The sequence below is a fragment of the Lepisosteus platostomus genome, chromosome 5 (genome assembly GCF_059453375.1).
Source record: "Lepisosteus platostomus isolate fLepPlt1 chromosome 5, fLepPlt1.hap1, whole genome shotgun sequence".
NCBI lineage: Eukaryota > Metazoa > Chordata > Actinopteri > Semionotiformes > Lepisosteidae > Lepisosteus > Lepisosteus platostomus.
In genome coordinates this window covers 4,377,285-4,384,262 of record NC_142615.1, presented here as the reverse complement: position 1 = coordinate 4,384,262, position 6,978 = coordinate 4,377,285, and positions in this window count along the sequence as shown.

Here is a 6,978-nt window from a genome sequence, read left to right as displayed (position 1 = left end):
ACGAGCTGTCCAGCCAGGTTGCTGAAGCTGATACCCCGGCTTCTTTCAGGACACAGCTGGATGACAGCCTCCAGTCGTGGACAGGAGGTGGCTCTTTACGCAAAGAGTGGTGGGAGTGGGGAGCAGGCTGTCTAGCCATGTTCTGCCGTCTAGCGAGTCGTGTAGGAATTTATATATATATATATTTTAATATCGATTCAGAAAGGGTAATCTACGTTTTGATACCTCGATGCCTGCAAGAAGCGCAGGACCAGACCGTCCGAGCTGAGACGTAAAAACCGAGGTCCTGACTCTCTGTGCTCATTAACAATCCCGGGGTGTCTCTGGAGAAGAGTAGGGGTGTTACCCCAGTGTCCTGGCCTGATTCCCCCCCCCTGGTCTTGACCCATCATGGCCTCCTAATCACCCCCCCCCCCCCTCTCTGAACTGGCTCCATCCCTCTGCTCTCCTCCCCACTGAGAGCTGCTGTGTGCTGAGCGGACTGGAGCATCATCCAGGTGGGGCTGCACACTGGGGGGGGGGCTGGAGGGGATCCCCCTGACCTGGGAAGAGCTCTGAGGGGAGCATTCGGGAAAGCGCTCTATATAAGTGTAAGCAATTAGTATGATCAGTTCTTAGAAAAGGAAGAAGCCTTTCCACATACAGGATCATCACGTTTTTGTCAGGCACTCTGTCGATTATTAATCACCACAAGGGGGCAGCAGAAAACACTGAAGACAAGGATTCGAGAAGACTTCTCCAGCGTCACACGGTGCATAAGATTGTAACTTGTGTTGTAATAATAATAATTGCTTACACTTATAGAGCGCCTTTCTGGAGACTCCACTCAAAGCGCTTGACAGGTCAGGGGGAATCCCACTACCGCCACCAGTGTGCAGCCCCCACCTGGATGATGCGACGGCCAGAACACCAGAACACTCCCCACAAAAGTTGATTTTACCAAGAACTAATTAATATGATTATAATTGCTAACACTTCTATAGCGCTTTTCTGCACACTCCACTCAAAGCGCTTTACAGGTCATGGGGAATCCCACTACCGCCACCAATGTGCAGCCCCCACCTGGGTGATGCGACGGCAGCCATAGTGCGCCAGAACGCTCCCCACACAGCAGCTCTCAGTGGGGAGGAGAGCAGAGGGATGAAGACAGTTCAGAGAGGGGGGTTATTAGGAGGCCATGATTGGTAAGGGCCAATGGGAAATTTGGCCAGGACACCGGGGTTACACCCCTACTCTTTTCGAGAAACGCCCTGGGATTTTTAATGACCACGGAGAGTCAGGACCTCGGTTTGACGTCTCATCCGAAGGACGGCGCCTGTTTACAGTCCAGTGTCCCCCGTCACTATACTGGGGCATCAGGACCCACACAGACCGCAGGGTGAGAGCGCCCCCTGCTGGCCCCACTAACACCTCTCCCAGCAGCAACCTTAGTTTTTCCCAGGAGTCTCCCCTCCAGGTACTGACCAGGCTCACACCTGCTGAGCTCCAGTTGGGGGGGGGCTGCCAGTTGTGAGGTGCAGGGTGATCTGGCTACTGGCTATGTATGTAGCTTGGAAAGCTGTCACCCCGAAAACCTGGGACTGACCAGCGTTATCCAGTAATGCTGCCCACCTGATGGGAGTTCAGTTCTGTTTCTGAAGACATCCTGATTTTATTCTGTGGTGGTTGTTTTTTTTAAAAAACCAACCTCATAGTCCTTATCGGGCATGATTGCTTTAGAAAAAAAACCTGTATATTTTTACCATGACCTGTAAGCCAGTCTAAATGACATACAGAAAAAGAAAAACCAACCGAGGCTGGCAGATATAGAAACAGGTTTCTCGGAGCATATTTTACAGTATGACATGTCTCTACACAAAGTACCGTTTGAAAGGGAGAGAACCAGACACCGCCCACATTTTTCGCGTTGTGCCTTTTTTCTCGACTCTACAATTCCGTTACGCCGGATTATTGCGGGTTGACTAACAAACGCAGGTTAAAGCACTATTTTGTGTTTTACAACACATAACAATTCTCAGCTTTGTTCCACACCCCCACCACCCTCTGTGTACAGAAGAGCCCCCCCCCCCGTCCTGACTGGAGGAGCTCACCCAGCTGTGTCTGGAGAGGAGCCGGGGTATCGGCTTCAACCACAGGGCTGGGCAGCTTGTTCCCCACCCCCACCACCCTCTGTGTACAGAAGAGCCTCCTGTCCTGACTGGAGGAGCTCACCCAGCTGTGTCTGGAGAAAAGCCGGGGTGTCAGCTTCAACCCCGTGGACTGGGCAGCTTGTTCCCCACCCCCACCACCCTTTGTGTAAAGAAGCACCCCCCCCTTTTCTGACTAGGAGGAGCTCACCCAGCTGTGTCTGGAGAGAAGCCAGGGTATCGGCTTCAACCGCACGGACTGGGCAGATTGGTCCAGATTCGAACTGTGACCTCTTGGTGCTTTGCGGAAACAAAAAAAAAATAACAAAGAAAAGACTTTCCACGAGAGAAGCCCCCTAAAACGCAGCTGAACCTGTTTTACATGACTGCTTGGTGTCGAATGAAACTGAAACGCACCTTATTTTTGAATTCACACAGGCTGGGCTGCTCGCTGGGCTCGTCAGGATGTGGTTTTGAAGTCTTTTTTTTTTTTTTTTTCCGCTGCCTGACATCTAAATAAAGCAGCTGCTGCTCAGAGTGAAAGAGACTCTCATGCGAACGTGGGCAGGGAGAGTCTCAAGGCATCGGCGTTCAGACAGGTGTGACCTGCGCGAATCGGTTTCTGGCGCTGTGCGCCTGTGTAGAACCGCTGGGGGATCGCGATACCGCCTGCAGATGCTGGCCTGTTCGTCAACAGTGTCTACGAGTTCGGGTCTCTTCCTTGCTTTCCTGGGCTCGAGGAGCCCTGTTCAGTTCACGATCCGTTTTCTGTGTCTGATGACCCGGTAGTTCTGTTGTTTTGTTTTTTTCTCCAGAATCCCATACAGAAGCCCGATTTGTGAATCTTCCAGGTAAGGAAGCTTCTGATCGTAGTATCGTCCCGGTGAGATGACTTAATTCCCACCCTCCCCCCGAAAACAAGCTGGACTGTTACAGTTAACACTGTGAAAAAGATAATGAGGAAAGGAGAGCCCTTCCTATCTCTCAACTGGAGTTCTGTCTAACCAATCAATCACCCTGAAAGCATTCCGGCTTTCCAAGTGTTGTCGTTCTGTAAAGCGCTTTAAAGGCGCTATATAAAATCAAGTTCATTATTATAACTTGGGAGGCGGGAGCACCCGGAGAGAGAAAAAAAACCCGCAGGGGGAACATGCAAACTCCACACAGAAGGTTCTCCACCCGCTGGTCGGTCCTAGGGGCAGGGGGCGGCGCTAACCTGCCACGGACCCCCGCCGCCCCCCCCCCCCCGACGCACAGCTCCGTCAGGGTAGGCGGGCAGAACCCTGACGGCCTTAAAGCGTTAACGAGCAGGTCATGTCCTCCTGTCTCTCAGCTCTCCTCCCCCCCCCTCCCGTTCTCACTTGGTCTGTGGCTTTCTGCTGTGGTCGCGAACTGGCAAACCGCAGGTAACACCGCCTCCGTGAGAGCAGGAACTCCACCGCTGACGCCAACGAACAACGTCTCTCTGCGACCAGACGCGCAGACGCGTGAGGGGCCCCTTCACTCAGACAGACGAACTGGAGCCCCTGTCTTTTCTCGCTGGGGTGCGGGGCGGCGGGCGTTTTTGGCGGCTCGGGTTTCAGCCCGAACTAAGAGGCGTGGACGAGGCGTCACCCCTGTGACGGCTCCCCTGCACTGGCTGCCCTGCGGCTTTCAGCACAGGACTGGAAACCCCGCGGCCCTCCTCTCCCGGTGCGACTCCAGGGCGGCTGTTTGAGTGAAGGCTCTGCGTTTCCTTTCAGGGAGACTGCCACAGACACTGGGAGACGCCGAGAGACACCGGGAGACGCAGAGAGACCCTGAGAGACACTGAGCTACCCTGGGAGACGCTGAGAGACACTGAAAGACCCTGAGAGACACTGAGATACCCTGGGAGACACAGAGAGACACTGAGATACCCTGGGAGACCCTGAGAGTCACTGAGATACCCTGAGAGACACTGAGATACTCTGGGAGACACTGGGAGACCCCGAGAGACTCTGGGAGACTCTGGGGGACGCTGAGGGACACTGGGAGACTCTGGGAGAATCGGAGAGACAGTGGGAGACACGGAGAGGTGTGGGGAGACTCCGAGAGACAGTGGGAGACACGGAGAGACAGTGGGAGTTCACTGGGAGAATCTGAGAGACAGCGGGAGGCACGGAGAGGCACTGGGAGACATTCTGCCCTCTTGCCCCAAGCCTGTGGAATGATCCCCCCAGGTCTCGCCACTCAGTCAGCTCTCAAGCAGCTCCTCCCAGACTCCCTGTCCGGCTCTCCTGAGGTGCGGGAATCCGTGCCCTGGGGAGGGGAGGCGTCTGATAAAGCGCTTTGTAAGAGGACCCGGGGAAGGGTCATCTCTAACCGGTATTTCGGGAACGAAACACTGAAAATACTCAATATGGACCTTAGCAAGATGGCAGCCAAAAGGAATCAGCTGACCAGGAAATGGAAAGGGTCTACCCTGAGAAACAACGAGACACAGCTGAGCCGCATCAGGAGCCGAAATATAAGTGCCCCGGAGGCAGTGAACAGGGGGAGGGAATGTAAGAGGACCCGGGGAAGGGTAATCTCTAACCGGTATTTCAGGAACGAAACACTGAAAATACTAAATATGGACCTTAGCAAGATGGCGGCCAAAAGGAATCAGCTGACCAGGAAATGGAAAGGGTCTACCCCGAGAAACAACGAGACACAGCTGAGCCACATCAGGAGCCGAAGTATAAGTGCCCCGGAGGCAGTGAACAGGGGGAGGGAATGTAAGAGGACCCGGGGAAGGGTCACCTCTAACCAGTATTTTCAGTGTTTCGTTCCTGAAATACCGGTCAGAGATGACCCTTCCCCGGGTCCTCTTACAGGTTGTTAGTATCCGGAGAGCCGCAGGGCCAGACCGCAGGGGAGCAGGCGAGACGAGGAAGTGAATTCAGCTGTGCTGGTCCCCCATCGCTGCACATCCATGTGGGAAAAGAGTTGCTTCCGGGTCAGGGGTCAGGGGTCAGGCCCAGTGGCCACAGCCTGGGCGTAGAAACTGGACACAGGCAGACCCGGCTGTCCAGAGAGGACTGGCTCAGTGCCCACAGCCTGGACACAGAAACTGGACACAGGCAGACCTGGCTGTCCAGAGAGGACCGGCTCAGTGCCCACAGCCTGGACAGAGAAACTGGACACAGGCAGACCTGGCTGTCCGGAGAGGACTGGCTCAGTGCCCACAGCCTGGACAAAGACACTGGACACAGGCAGACCCGGCTGTCCAGAGAGGACTGGCTCAGTGCCCACAGCCTGGACACAGAAACTGGACACAGGCAGACCTGGCTGTCCAGAGAGGACCGGCTCAGTGCCCACAGCCTGGACAGAGAAACTGGACACAGGCAGACCTGGCTGTCCGGAGAGGACTGGCTCAGTGCCCACAGCCTGGACAGAGAAACTGGACACAGGCAGACCTGGCTGCCCAGAGAGGACAGGCTCAGTGCCCACAGCCTGGACAGAGAAACTGGACACAGGCAGACCTGGCTGCCCAGAGAGGACAAGCTCAGTGCCCACAGCCTGGACAGAGAAACTGGACACAGCTGGAGTTAGGTGTACGGTAAGTGACTGGAGACTTTGTTTCTTGACCAGTGGAATTGAAAGTAAACTGGAACGTCTATAATTCTTCTTTTATTCTCTTGTGAATCATTAGGCGTGATCAGAGGAGATGGTCTGGTGGGGCGCTGCGGGCTCAGGGAGCAGGGAAAGACCCATCAAGGACACAGGCAGAAAGATGCAGGTGTGCTGCGTTTACACAAAGAGAGGTGGGAGGGGGGAACAAGCTGCCCAGCCGTGTGGCCGAAGCCGATGCCCCCCAGCCGGGTCGGGCGGCCCTACTTTACACCAAGGGTGGTGGGGGTGGGGAGCAGGCTGGCCAGCTGCGTGGCTGACAAGAGTTTGCGGGCTGGAGTTAGGTGTACGGTAAGGGACTGGAGACTTTGTTCCCTGACCAGTGGAATTGAAAGTAAACGGATGCAGAGCGACAAAAGAACTAATGCAAACACAAATTAAATATAAAAAGTAGCAAAATCCGAAATAACCTCCCTGTTCCTCCAGTCATTCACTAGAACGGCCGCCCAGTTAATAATACGGGTGAAAACAGGTTAACAGCCGGATACGGGTGAATTTCCTGTGCAGTGGTTGAAGAAGGCATCCTCCAGCCAGGTCGGGGGCGGCCCCACTTTACACCAAGGGTGGTGGGGGCGGGGAACAAGCTGGGATGGCGTGAGGACTCTCCGCTATAAATAACACAGTGTGCAGCAGCGACAACAACAATAATAATAATAATAAAGGTGAAACTAACGGTTTCTGTTTTGCTAGGTGCCGCTCGTTAAAACCGGCGATGGCCTGGAATCTTGTCCCGGGATTAGCCGGAATTGTGCCTGGATGTGCAGAGAAACGTCACAGGTGCCCATTGCTTGCTGGGACAGACTCCACCTCCCCTGTAGCCCTGTACTGGGCAAACTGGGAATACAATGTACGGCATAATATTTTTAATTTTTTTTTTAATTAAATGTATAAAGAATTTACCAATACAACTACAACCAGAGGATCAGAAACAGGTACAAGAGGAAAAAACACACAAACAGGAAAAAAAAAAAACATTTAACCGCCAGAGGTAATGAAGTCAATGACGTGATCAAATTGTATTTTTTACATATATCATGTTTTCCTTGCTTTATTATTTCTCCACTTTTTTAAATAGAATTTATATAGTTTCAGCTCCACCTCAAAAGGATCTCTGCGCCGGGGGCTGGGAGGGGTTTGCCGGTTCGAATCCTGCGGCCGGCAGAGGAATCCTACTCCGTTGGGGCCCCCCCCTGAGCGAGGCCCTGAACCCCAGCTGCTC